The sequence below is a fragment of the Pongo abelii genome, chromosome 4 (genome assembly GCF_028885655.2).
Source record: "Pongo abelii isolate AG06213 chromosome 4, NHGRI_mPonAbe1-v2.0_pri, whole genome shotgun sequence".
Lineage (NCBI taxonomy): Eukaryota > Metazoa > Chordata > Mammalia > Primates > Hominidae > Pongo > Pongo abelii.
Window position 1 is genome coordinate 85494759 of NC_071989.2, and position 14150 is coordinate 85508908.

A 14150-nucleotide genomic window follows, 5' to 3' on the forward strand; every position below is an offset into this window, starting at 1 on the left:
CATTTTTATCTATGGAGAGTGGTGTTATTTGGGGTTTTACAAACCTAAGAAGTTTATATTTGGCAACAGTGATTGTTCCATTACAACTACAATGCAAAAAACCAGATTCTCTTTTGGTATGCATCCTCCCCTCTTTGGTTTCAAGGGTGACTTTCCCACGCATATCTGCCACTCACTTGGAAAGTCCTAGTCTGGAAACATTTTAGCAAATACGTAACCTTCATTCCATTGTGGCCCAGACATTTGCCTGACCTGACATTCTTCCCCAAAACTCTTAAATTTGCAAACTAAAACATTAACTCTTGATTCCCTCCTCCTCCACCTTTTAAAACTAAAAGTAGCTCTTCCAGATAGGCTGTATTCATTCTTTTTTTTTTTTTTTTTTTAATCTCAGCTGCACTGTTATTTTAACAAAACAACTGGCAGGTCTCTATTCACAGAGCTGCTTTAGCCACATAGGATACATAAGATGCATAATCAATATGTTCTTTAAAAGACTCTCTTAATCAGAAAAGACGCTAACTACATGTAAAATTATTCACTTACATATACTGGTTTGTGCAATTTTCCACAGTGACAGTCAAGCTGGTAGCTAAATATGTTTTTATACATAACAAAACTCAGCAAATTCATGCATTGTGAGGGTAGTATTAATATTTGTGTTTCTACGTTTATATTCCACCATCCCCTAGTAAAGATGTTCTATTTTATACAGAGTTGTAAACCACTTTGAAATACAGTGAGACGCCCTATTTTGAATAAAATAAGGTTACTGATGTACTAAATAGGCAGCGTCTGGACAAAAGCAAGCCTCACTGAAGGTGGGTTGGTTCCCTCTAGAGCCTCTCCCCAATCCTGAGTTCTCAGACTTTTCTCAGTGTTTCCCTTTAGGGAAAAGGAGCCAGGATTAGCCATGAGCAGTCATGGTCAATGTTCTGAGAAGTTTTGAGAAGGAAGCTCCTCTTCAGCAAAAGAACTTTCATTCTCTCCTTCTTCCTGTGAAAAGGCACCTAAAGGTGACCAAGGCAACCCAAAGAAAGATACCTGTTTGCAACATCTATTTTTGCTTTTCAGAAATAGGATTTAGTTGCCAATTAGAAAGCCATAAAGCAAAGAAGACCCCTGCACTGCCATTTAGAATGGTTATAGCCACACACTAGCAGAAACTGAAAGATTCATCAGAAAACAACCCCCAATCCTTGGCCTTGCATTTAAATGTGAATGGGGCTGCGTGTCTACCCTGCCTTCTTGCTTTCCTTCCTTTACACGATTCCTACTATGTCTAAAGTGGGCATACCCATACTGGTGAATCTTGGAGTAACTGACAATGTCCAAATGATACCCTGGATTTAAACAGTTTCAAGCACAGTAGACACATTGTCACCAGACAGCCAGTGGTGGGAAACCAGTGTGTGTAGGATGCAGGGATCACGAGGGAGCAGCCACAGAGGCAGTGACTGCTTTCCGCCTTCAGAGAGCCCAGCCTCTGCACACACAGGCATCCACAGACACAAAGCCACATCCTTATCAACAGAGGGGACAGGAATATGACATTCTGCACACAGCCAAATACCTTAGAGGACTGAGGTCCTGAGGACAAAATATTTAAAGCCAGTAAAGCTGGAAGTTGAGTGGGCAAAAGAGCATAAATACTTTTATAGACCCATTTTTCTAGTAATAAATTCCACGTTTTTTTCTCATTACCACAAATATACATATACAAAGGTAAAGAGAATATATAGGCAATTATTTAAGTTCTCTCCTTTTTCAATTAATATTAATGTTTAAAACATTAAGTACTATTTCTGAAGACCACATAATGTAAAAAAAGAAGAAAGAAAAAAAAAAGCCTTTATGTGAATTAACCAGAAGAACCAGCACTCCCCAAAAACAGACAAATAGGCCTCTACAACACTTTCTCACATCTTCCTCAGGGCAACCACAAAGGAACATCATTGCCAACTACAGGAGATCACTGCTTTGGAAACCTGAAACCACAGCATTTTCTTCATGTGGGCAAAGTACATCAAATCTGATTAAAATAAGCTTACACTACATATTGGCCTAAGCTTTGTGGAAAGTGGTTGGCAATACTTATCAAAAGCCTTAAAAATGTTACTCTACTTAATTCATTAATTCCATCTCTGGGACTAGCTCCTGGGGCAGTTATGTGAAATGCCACCAAAGGTTTATATAAAAGGTGTTTATCTTTTATATTTATGATAGGAAAAAACAAGAAACCATACAAACATCCAATTATAGGAAATAGTGAAGTAAGTTATAGGATCCTACAACGGAATTTAATAAACCCATATTCAATTTTATACATACAGGATCCTCTAAACTGTGTAAAACAAAACAGAGGAGAGAAAATGTTAATGTGATTATCTCTGGGTGGTGAGTATTTTGGTTTTTGCCTCATATTTTGTAAATTTTCTATAATAAGGATGTATTACTTTTAATAATCAGTAAAAGATATATATACATATGTACATATTTTTACATAATATATCAATGTTGTACACATCTACAATTCATTAATTTCTTTGATGTTTATAACATAATAAGCTGACAGGCAAACAAGGAATCTCAGAATCAAAATAAAACCAAAATCACTTATATAATGTTTCCTTTAAATAACCACATTAAAATAAATTAGCATTTTTTTATTCTTGCCAAGCATTGCATACCTACATATTTTCTTTTCTGTCCAATAAGTAAATTTCCTATGTAGTGATCACTGTGATTTTCTTTTGTGAGCATATGTAGGTTGAAAATATTCCATGTTTTGATTAGAAAAATCAAGCTGTCAGGTGAGAAATCCACATTTCATCATGATCATCTGCAGCTCACACTTGGCACCCAATATACACATATTTATTTTACTGACCTGGCCATACACAAATAATAGCACATGGCAAATCTGCAAAGACAGCCCTGCTCTCAGGCCATTGTATTATCTGCAAAAATCTGTTTTCAGCAGCAGACTATCCATAAATTTGACCCCCTGGCTCTTTTTTCTTTTTTTAACTAGGTCAAGTGGCTGTCCCTGTAGCACCATCAGTATATTTAATAAAAATCAAGCATATCTTGTGTTTGAAACATACATTATAGATAGATGTATAGATGGAGCAGATATTGAGAAAAGAAATGGTAAAGATTATGAATATTAAGATTTATATTAATCTATAAGCCTATTAAAGTACAGTAAAACCTGTCCTTCAGACCACCTTTTTAAAGATATCACCTCCCTGATGGGACCACTAAATTTCGGGCCAAATTATTTTCCCATAAAGAACAATGAAAAGAAAATGATTATATTAAGACTACTTCTACTATGGTTTCTTTTCATTGTTCCACCAAAAATGATTCCAAACAGTAAAATAACATTGATTTTGACCTTGTTAATGAACCTGAAGAACTTCATGGAATACTCAAACACCGATTTCCATTTTTAACAGGAAAAAAAAATGGACCCTCCGCCTCACATTTTTGAAAACACCAGCAGCAGGTAGGGATAATTTCATTGGTATTCTGCAGATGTAGCTTATCTTGATATTGCTAATGTTCCGTAAGGTTTGTCATGTGGATTTTTCTTTGTGCCAAAAGCTGGAGATGATTGTGTGATCTGTAAAATATTGAAGAAGGCTTCAAACTGAGAGATTTATTGCATCTCTTTTTGGTTACAAAGATTCTCATATACAATATTACCGAAGTGATTTTCAGTTTTCCAAAATGCCACTCTCTCCAAGGGAACAACTTTCTCTCCTTTGGCCTTACAAGGACTCCCTGTGGCTTTGACCAGCTTTTCTTCCAAACAAAACTGCCGTATGATCCATGCTCCCCCCCAACCTCTCAAGAAGGGCCCCAGTTCCCTTAATCAGGCTCTTCTTGAGCTCACTCATGTCAGTCAGAAACACCAGAGGCCCTGCTCTCCTTGTGTGGTATTTCCAAGGTGTGCTTCCTAACAGTGCAAGCCTCCAGAGTTGTCCATTGCAGCTTCCCAAGGATGCAATGTGCATCTGTTTAAGGGCAGAATGTGCTCATCTTATTGGGACACAGAGAGACCCACTCAATGTCCGTCCATCTATTTAAATAGGGCTTTTTTCCTCAATGGATAGAAGGAAGAATTCATCACGTGTAGATATATTTTAAATTACTCATATTGTGCAAGGGACACCTCTTAAAATTCACCAATACAAAGTAAACATGTGAGCAGTAACTGCCAATCATGCAGGCTCCTTTGGGAAGGCTTCACTAGACTCCATACCCCTGGAGGGCAAGAACTGTGTCTTGTGTGTGTTCATGTGCCCAGCTTCAAAGCCAATGCCTGCCATCATCTGCTCCCAGTAAGCTAGCATGGATAAGAACTGAGTCACCAGCTGTGCCCACCCCAGTTTGCCTCTTTCTTTAGCTGCAGGTCGGTGGACTCTCACCTGCCTGCCGTCATAGGTTGTCCGTGCTGAAAGGGGCCTTGGAGCACATTGGTTCAGCCCAGCCCAGCCCTCTTGTCCTAGAGATGGGGTCACCAAAGTGTCAAGGATGCCCCAAGTAGAGACAATATACTTGGCCATGAATCTTATGGGCAAAAATCCCAGGTGTTTATTCCTGTTCCTAAAAAGAAGAAGGCCACAAAATAAAAAGTGGTGTATTTTAGCTGATAGCCTAGGGTAGTAAGCCAGCTGGCTGTGGCTGTGTGGTCTGAGCTCAAAAGGAAACTACAAACATACACAACTTAGTTCTTCAAATGCTGAGTGTCATAACAATACAGTTTCTCTTTTGAATCAGGATTTATAATTTTTTTTTTTCTGTTTGAGATGGAGAAAGCAAGGCACAGTGGACAGTGAGTGAGAAGTAGCACATAGTAACCTAGGTTTGAATTCCAGCTCCACTGTTTGCTTGCTGTGTGACCTTGGCAAGTCACTTATCCTCTCTGGGCCTCAGCTTTTTCATCCATAAAATGAGGACAAAAATACTGTGGGCCTCTGTGGGCTATTTGAAGAGCAAAGGACACTTGACAGTTCAATGCACTGTTTAAGACAAAAGTAAGTTATTTACTTGAAAATGAATTTAAAAGCTATGGCCATACATAAGCTGGGTGCGGTGGCTCATGCCTGTAATCCCAGCACTATGGGAGGCCGAGGCGGGCAGATCACGAGGTTAGGAGATCAAAACCATCCTGGCTAACATGGTGAAACCCTGCCTCTACTAAAAATACAAAAAATTAGCCGGCGTGGTGGTGGGCGCCTGTAGTCCCAGCTACTCGGGAGGCTGAGGCGGAAGAATGGCGTGAACCTGGGAGGCGGAGCTTGCAGTGAGCCGAGATCACATCACTGCACTCCAGCCTGGACAACAGAGCGAGACTCCATCTCAAAAAATAAAAATAAATTAAAAAATAAAAGCTATGGCCATACTATAAAGAAAAGAAACCACAGGTGAAGATGAATGCACACAGACATTTTAATTAGGGTGTTCCTCACCTCTTTTGAGCAAGCTAACTGGGTGATGAGATGTATGACACACCAGACTTCTGGGTATCAATTCAGCTGGAGCCACAGGGTGTGACCTGCTAACTGTTCCTCCAAAGTCACCTCACAACTGCCACTGCTCTCCTCCCATGGGGTACAGGGGAATGTATGGGCCCAGAGGTCTCAGCGTGACTTTCTCCTTCTCTCCCTCCCCAGTTATCCTCCTGCTCCTTGCTAGAGACACTAAGGAAGTTCACGTCTATGAAGATGAGGGCAAGAATAGTCCAGATCCTAAGAAGAATCATATGGCTTTCTTTCTGTTCCTTCAATGACAGGTTCCTTGTTGCTTCAAGACCTACTCAAATTGGTGAGGTCTCTCCTCCCCTTCCGGGAGTCTTTCCACATCTCTCCTCTCTCCAATTCATATTTACTGGAAGTGAATAGATCATACTCTGAGCTTAATGTTAGTTCTTTTTACCTTATCAATTTTCTCCTTCTTTCCTCACCCCAACCTGCAGATGAAACAAGCAGCTTCACTTTTGCATCAAAACGAGGTAGAAAAGGACAGGGGAAAAAAGACCATTGTTTTAGTCCCATTTTTGCTGCCTCTATAGGGACAGGGCTGGCTTATTTTGCACGCTTATTGCTAAAGTAGACAATGCTAGGCCCTGAGCACCCCTAATTCTGGACTGACATTTGTCCTTCTCTGACACTGAAAAGATGCTTTTCATTTTTACACATCTATTCAACAAACATTTATTGAGGGGTTATTATGTGCTAAGCACTGTGCTAGGTGTCAAAGAAGTAAGCAATGTACGCTCCTTCTGAGGGCAAACACATCATGCATTTCTGCAGATGCCCTCTTGCTTGTTTTTGCACTTATCTAGTACTAAAATCAGCCAAAGAGTATTCTCTCTCCAGAGCAGATGCCTGGAACAATCTACTTTTGAGCCTGCACCTCCTCGAGACTCAAAAAATACTCTGGAAATTGGCTGGGTGTGGTGACTCACACCTGTAATCCCAGCACTTTGGGAGGCCAAAGCAGGAGGATTGCTTGAGGCCTGGAGTTTGAGACCAGCCTGGTCAACAGAGGAAGATCCTGTCTTTACAAAAAATAAAAAATTAGCTGGGTGTGGGGCACATGCCTATAGTCCTAGCTACTCAGGAGGCTGAGGCAGGAGGATGGATTGAGTCCAGGAGTTCGAGGCTACAGTGAGCTATGATCATGCCACTGCACTCCAGACTGGGTGACAGAGCAAGACCCTGTCTCTGAAAAACAAAAAATAAAAAAAATCAGGAAATAGAGTCTTAGAACTGCTGACTGGACAGGACACCAAATCTACCTACCATATGGAACCCATGAGGAAATAAAGGATTCAAGAGTAAATGACTCCTCTGAAGCCACCCACAGTGGCCAATCTTATTTATCTTGAGTGACATAGGGGCTGGTCAGGGTGGAAGTCAAGGAATATCCTCAAGGATAGCTAGATGTCCTTTCCGGTCTGGAGATTCTAGGCAGACCAGAGGGAATGGTGGTGACCTGGCTGCCAGCTCTCTGCAGTCGAGAATCTGAAGCAATGTGAGCCGCTGCCGGTTCATGCCACTGCCAGTGTTTGCCTACGCCATCACTATCAGCATCAAACTCACTCCCTGCTTTGTTAAGTGCTTTGGGATTTCTCAAGTAGAAAAGGTGCTATATAAAATCAATCACAGGAAACCCTGCTGCTGGCAGCTCGGAACAGCTACAGTAAGCAGTGTCCACTCAATCAATAGTCCTCACCGAGAAGGGGAAAGAATACCATTAAAAAGATGTGCTCTTAGAAAAACTTCCCTTAAGTAAGGGGGGAAAATCCTACCTTGCAAAGACTGTATATATACAGAAAGCACACATTGTATTGTTCCTCCGTGACCAATATTAAACATGATGGGAGAAGGAACTTACTTATACTACATACTTTTGCTCTTATTTTAACCACGCAAGAACACAAACTGATACACATTGAGCCTGAAAAACCTTGTAGGGCCCATGCAGGAAATGCCTATTGGATTCATTTATAAAATGAAAATGGAATTAGCTCTATGGCACTGGGGTAGAAAAAAAGTGATTTCTACAATTGGCTTGCCAAAGAATAATATGCATGTGTATTAGTACATTTTCACACTACTATAAACATACTACCTGAGTGTGGGTAATTTACGAAGAAAAGATGTTTAATTGGCTCACAGTTCCACAGGCTGTACAGGAAGCATGGCTGGGGAAGCCTCAGGAAACTTACAATCATGGCGGAAGGCAAAGGGGAAGCAGGCGCCTTCTTCACAAGGTGGCAGGAGAGAGAAAGCATGCAGGGGGAACTGTCATTTTTAAAACCATCAGATCTCATGAGAACTCCCTCACTATTATGAGAACAACATGGGGGAAACCACCTCCATGATCCAATCACCTCCCACCAGGTCCCTCCCTTGACACCTGGGGATCACAATTTGAGAGGAGATTTGAGCGAGGACACAGAGCCAAACCATGTCAGCATGTTTGGGATATAGTATAACTTGTTTGCCTTTAATTATGTTTAAATATACGGAATACACATAGATGCATATCATTTTATGATGTTAAAGAACTGGGCTTCTTGGCCGGGCACGGTGGCTCACGCCTATAATCCCAGCACTTTTCGAGGCCAAGGCAGCCTTGGCGGATCACGAGGTCAGGAGATCGAGACTATCCTGGCTAACACGGTGAAACCCCATCTCTACTAAAAATACAAAAAAAAAAAAAAATTAGCCGGGCGTGGTGGCAGGTGCCTGTAATCCCAGCACTTTGGGAGGCTGAGGCAGGCGCATCACCTGAGGTCGGCAGTTTAAGACCAGCCTGACCAACATAGAGAAACCCCATCTCTACTAAAAATACAAAAAATTAGCCGGGCGTGGTGGCTGGTGCCTGTAGTCCCAGCTATTGGGGAGGCTGAGATGGGAGACTGGCGTAAACCTTGGAGGCGGAGCTTGCAGTAAGCTGAGATCGCGCCACTGCACCCTAGCCTGGGTGACAGAGCGAGACTCCGTCTAAAAAAAAAAAAAAAAAAAAAAAAAAAAAAAAAAAAAAAAAAAGAACTGGGCTTCTTGCACAATCCTAAAGAATATTAATTTGGAATATTTTGGTTTTCATTTCATTTCAAAAGTTAAAAGTACATAAAATTGCATTACTATGTAGATGAAATCATGCTACTTCTCAAAGTTACAACATGGTAATTTAACTAGTTGAGAAAATTAGGAAGAGGATATCTCACAGTATTTTTAATCCACAAACAATTTTTTGTTAACTACAGAAAAGTATTGTGGTTTTTTAAGTTAAAGAGAACTTTAAAAAGCACATAGGGGCTGGGCATGGCGGTTCATGCCTGTAATCCCGGCACTTTGGGAGGCCAAGGCGGGTGGATCATCTGAGGTTAGGAGTCCATGATCAGCCTAGCCAACATGATGAAACCCCGTCTCTATTAAAAATACAAAAATTAGCTGGCGTGGTGGCGAGTGCCTGTAGTCCCAGCTACTCGGGAGGCTGAGGCAGGAGAATCGCTTGAACCTGGGTGGTGGAGGTTGCAGTGAGCCAAGATCACACCACTGCACTCCAGCCTGGGTGACAGAGCGAGACTTCACCTCAAAAAACAAAACAAAACAAAAACAGCAAATAGGGACAACCATTGCAGTTCTCCATGAGGTAGGTGTAATCTAAGAAGAGAGTTCTTGAAGAGTTTGTCTAATGAAGTCTTCCTGTGGCCTGAAAGAGTATTTTAAATCAGTCATCAGTGTCTCTTTAAGTCTTTTCCACAAACTGTAATAGAGTTTAAATTGCTAAAGTGTAAATGATTAAAAATCCCGCATTTACAAGAAAATGCATAGGTTCTTTGATCCAAGCGTTGTAAACTCTGGAGTGCATTATAATCCCTTGGAGGGGCTTATTAGATGCTGACCTAATGGCTTGTGGACCTTACCTTAAGAAATTCTGTGCCTAGTCCCTTGGTTGTAGGTTAGGAAACTACTTCATGGCTGTCTGACAATGGCTTGCTCAAGGCCACCCCACTATATGATTCTAGGGCACCAACCATAACCATGCCTCCCACCTGTCCCACATCAGCAGTCTTCTCCCTTCAACACGTGGTTCTTCTCTCTGAAATGGCTTTGGCTACTCTTAAATGCTTCTCGAATTGTTCACCCAGGACAAACGATATTCCCTTCATGGAAATAATTCCTGAATAGATTCTCTTTCTTCCTTTAAGAGTTCTTTACCATCGTTTTAGTCTATAAAATCGGAATTGTGTTTAAACCATTTATTATACAAAAATGCCCAGTTACAGACCTAGTACGATTTTTGTTTTTTATAATGTCTGGTTAAGAAATTCTCAAGAAGGCTGGGCATGGTGGCTCATGCCTGTAATCCCAGCACTTTGGGAGGTGGGGGGGTGGGGGGGGGCGGATCATGAGGTCAGGAGTTCGAGACCAGCCTGGCCAATATGGTGAAACCCCGTATCTACTAAAAATACAAAAATTAGCCAGGCGTGGCGGTGGACGCCTGTAGTCCCAGCTACTCAAGAGGCTGAGGCAGGAGAATCGCTTGAACCCGGGAGGCAGAGGTTACAGTGAGCGGAAATTGTGCCACGGCACTCCAGCTTGGGCGACAGAGCAGGACTCCGACTCAGAAAAAAAAAGAAAAAAAAAGGAAAGAAAGAAATTCCCAAGAACTCAGGGTGAAGCTGAGAGGAGGTGAGTGGATCTGGTCAGTATACACTGTAGCTGACACTCCAGGTTTATAGCGCCCATGATGTCCTCAGCTTAGATTTCAGCAGTTTACTAGAGTGACTATAATTTCCAGAGCTACCAAATGCTACCCAGAGTCTGACCACATTACCAGAAATTTCAGATTAGATCTAGATTTAAACAGATACACCTAAACTTGGGGGTGAGGGGCTAATTTTTTTCTTGGTTAACATAATTTAATTTCAGTTTACTTCTCTTAAACACCTAGCCACACCAACAAGGTAGATGCTTAATAGTTCAGACACATTCTGAAGTTTATGCCTCAAAGGCAATCATAAGAATTCCAAGAGTGATTCATACACAAACAAATCTGTAACTTTCCAGCAGAATTATTTTTAAAACCTACCAAATATTACCTTTTCTTCTACAGGCTAGATTATTTCTTGCTTACCCATTGTACTGATAGCCAGGGAGAGCCAGTGAGAAATATGATAATCAAACTCCATTCTATCTGCTAGCTCCGTCCTATTTTCTTCATGAAATTTTTATCAGCAATGATAAAATCAGCTTCTTGAGTCTTAGTATGCTCCTTGTAGAGCCGGGAGGAGGAGGCAAAAAGCCAAAAGAGCAGAAAGAGTGGGAGACAAAAGAAGCAGAAAACTCGAAAAGAAGCAATAAACCTAACCTCAAATAACCAAGACATGGCAACACTGTCAAATACTGAAAACTCCTTTACATTTGTAATTGTTTCACAATTTCTAGATATGTAATCAAGGAATAACACCCATTTTAAGTTATTTCTTAAATCAAGAATTTGAAAAGTTTTTTGTGCCAGAAAAAAATGTTAATGTTTATAAATGCCTGAATAATTAACATTGACAAGGTATAACAAAAACATTTGATGTTTTTCTCACATACCTATAATGCTTATGGCTTGACTGGAATAATGACAAATAGGAGGAATACTTGGAAAATTTCACTGAGTGTGTGTGTGTTTAATCAAAACATTTAACCGTTCTGGGCCTCAGTTTCTTCATCTGCACGTAGGGCTGTAAAGAGAGTATGACAATCTCTAAATTTCTTCTAGTTCTAGGAGACAACAAAGTAAAATCTACAAAGTATAACAATTAGGATCAACAAAATTCCTGCATGAATTCCAACATTTGCCATAACAGTATATGGTTTTTTCAGAAAGCTTAATATCTCTTTGTGGTATTTTTGTTTTTAAGTATTGTGTTAATATACAGCATTAACTTAAATGTTATGCTCTAATCAGCAGCTTGGATGAACTTAGAGTTTTACAACTAAAATGCATTGAATCGATCCAGTAAAACATATTTGGGATTTTGCCATTGCAAATCCAGCTTTACGATTTACTGACAACAAATGGACTAAATGAAATCTGTGTTTGCAACATCCAACACTGGCTCTGCTATCTCTCTACCCATACTTGATGCAATGAATGATCTTTCTCTAGCCAGCTATTGAAATTTTCAATCGTGAAATTAATTTCATTCTTTTATCCAGATATGCAGATATCCAGGTCAACATTTTCTGAAAACATATTAAATGGAGAGGCACAGAAGTTTGTACAGGGCAGCAAAAATGGCAATTTTGGACAATTCAACAAGACGTACAGCCAGATCACAACTCCTTCACAGCTTCACTATAAAACTCCCAGCCTCTAAAAGGAAAATCTCTCGTGATGCAAGAGAAATAAGTGGGAGCCGTACCAAAGTACATTATATTGTGACACAAAAAGCATAAATCATGTGTGTATGAAAATCATAAGCCCTAAGCTTTAGAGAGAGTTGTGCAATTGACAATCAAATGGAGCTTAAAGGGAATTACAAGGTTTTCAACTAAAGTCTTGAAATAAAGAAAGTAATATTTTACGGCAAAAAATTGCAAATGTCAAGTTTAAATCATAAGACTTTGCACCATTGAGCTACTAGCTAGTTCTATAGCTTCTTCAGTCCTTAACACAGGGAAAGACCAACTTTCATGCTCAATAAAACTTAAGAACTTTAGAAATACATTTAAGAACATAATTCATGTATTTGTGACTTTTTCCCTCCCTAAATGGCTAATTGTAGAAGAAAAATGAGTGAGCATAAGAACTTCTTGGATGGTAACCTATTCCCCCATTTGCTTTAGACTCTCATGAATTCTTGTGTTTTTTAAATAGGGCTGCCACCAATTTGGTCATTCGAAGAAAAGGCGGGTCTCAGGAATACCGATGGCTGTCCTCCCTTTCCCCTTCAGATGTCAGCCGCGTCTACTCCTGCTTTTGGAAAACCCCAGAGAAAACGGACCTGCCAGGCAGCCAACCAACCACCAGCCCCCGTGAAAGGCTGGAACCCAGCTGCCCAATTCGGTTGCTCCTGTCCAAAGCCAGACAGGTGGCAACCCAGATTGAATCTGTTGTTGTGGGAATGATTTGATTCACAAACAAGGTTATTAAATTTTATATGGAGACACAGGCGAAAGTCACAAGATCCTGGAGAGAAAGACCTGATTCACATAAATTTATCTTAATAGCTGTGAATTCGCGAGCATAAAGCAGAAAAAAATTTAATGGAAAGGCATTTCACCTCCTCCGTCTGCCTGCTCTCCTCCACTCACCGGCACATAATATGCCCACACACACACATATATCAACAACTGCCATGACTCCATCCAGCCCTTTGCAGGAGGAGCCCAACACATTGATCTGAGCCTGTTTTGACATATAAACTCCAATTTGGCCCCAAGTCACTGCGAGTGGACACTGCCACCAACGGCTCTGACACTAGGTTATTTGTTGTTGCTGTTCGCTGTCCCTGTTTGCACATTAATCCAGTGACAATTAGGTGTCAGCGAGCGTTGTTTCTGCTTAGCTGATAGCCTTGGGCTCTGCGCTTGAAGCCCTAATCAGGAGTGTAAACTCTGCTATATTTCAATTTGGAGAAGCGCTCTTCCGCTAAGAGGCCCCTGGCACTGCGATAAATAAAACGCCTATTTACTCTATTGCCACACTTAGACATCTAATGCACTTACTACCAGCCCCCTAATCATAGCCTACAGTTAAAACCGCCTATAAATCACTCCGTTCTCATCCTGCACATTAGTGAAGCCATTTTCCCCAAACCCCACAATGAGCACTGTTTCCTTTTCTTGTTAGTCAAAAGCTAGATGATTTTTATTAGGTTAAAGACGAGTTCACAGATGGTAAATCGCGTGGAGAGAAATGAGCTGGAGAGTTACACCGAGTCAACGCGGGACACCGCTCCCGGCCCGGGCCGGGCCAGGGGTGGGAGGTGGTTCCCGACCGCAGGCGGCGGGACTCCCAAGCGCCGAAGGACCCAAGTCTCCACTCCACCCACACGCCCACCCGGCGTCGGGGCGCTGCGGCCTTGCCCCACGAGCCCAGCGCAGGCCGCAGCCTGGCCTGGGGATCCGGCACCTGGGCAGGGTGAGCTCGGCCGGACATCCTCCTCCACGACGGCCCGCACCCCATAATCGCGTCAAAAGCGCCCCATCCCCCTGTCTCTCGCCGCGCAGGTTTCCCACCGACGCCCGCTCGGAAGGCGAGAGCCCCCACGCGGCCCGGCGCGGCGCGACCCCCGGGGACCGCGAGCAACAAAAGCCCGGCCCGCAGCCCCTGCTCCTCGCCTTCCTTTTCAATTCTCCCCTGATCTCAGGTGGAATTAGGAGGATTAAAGCAGCGAGTAAATGAGGCGAGTGTGCAAAATGACTCCTTTCTGAACCAAACGGCATGCTCCGTGCTGGGGAAATGAGATGCACATTTAAATCTCATCCATCCACCGCCTGCGGCCACCGCCATGTACCTGCCTACTTAGCCCAAGGGTTAATTAATTGAGGCTTCAATGCACTATTGCAAGAGCATTATTGCATTTGATACTCTACATCTGTGATTTAAAACTCTTTCAGTCC

The 14150-nt window shown here is 41.9% G+C and overlaps 1 pseudogene; it reads left to right on the top strand.

Moving 5' to 3' along the window:
- Positions 1-2327: 2327 nt before the first annotated feature.
- On the top strand, positions 2328-13922 carry LOC129059437 (skin secretory protein xP2-like; annotated as a pseudogene).
- Positions 13923-14150: the final 228 nt, after the last annotated feature.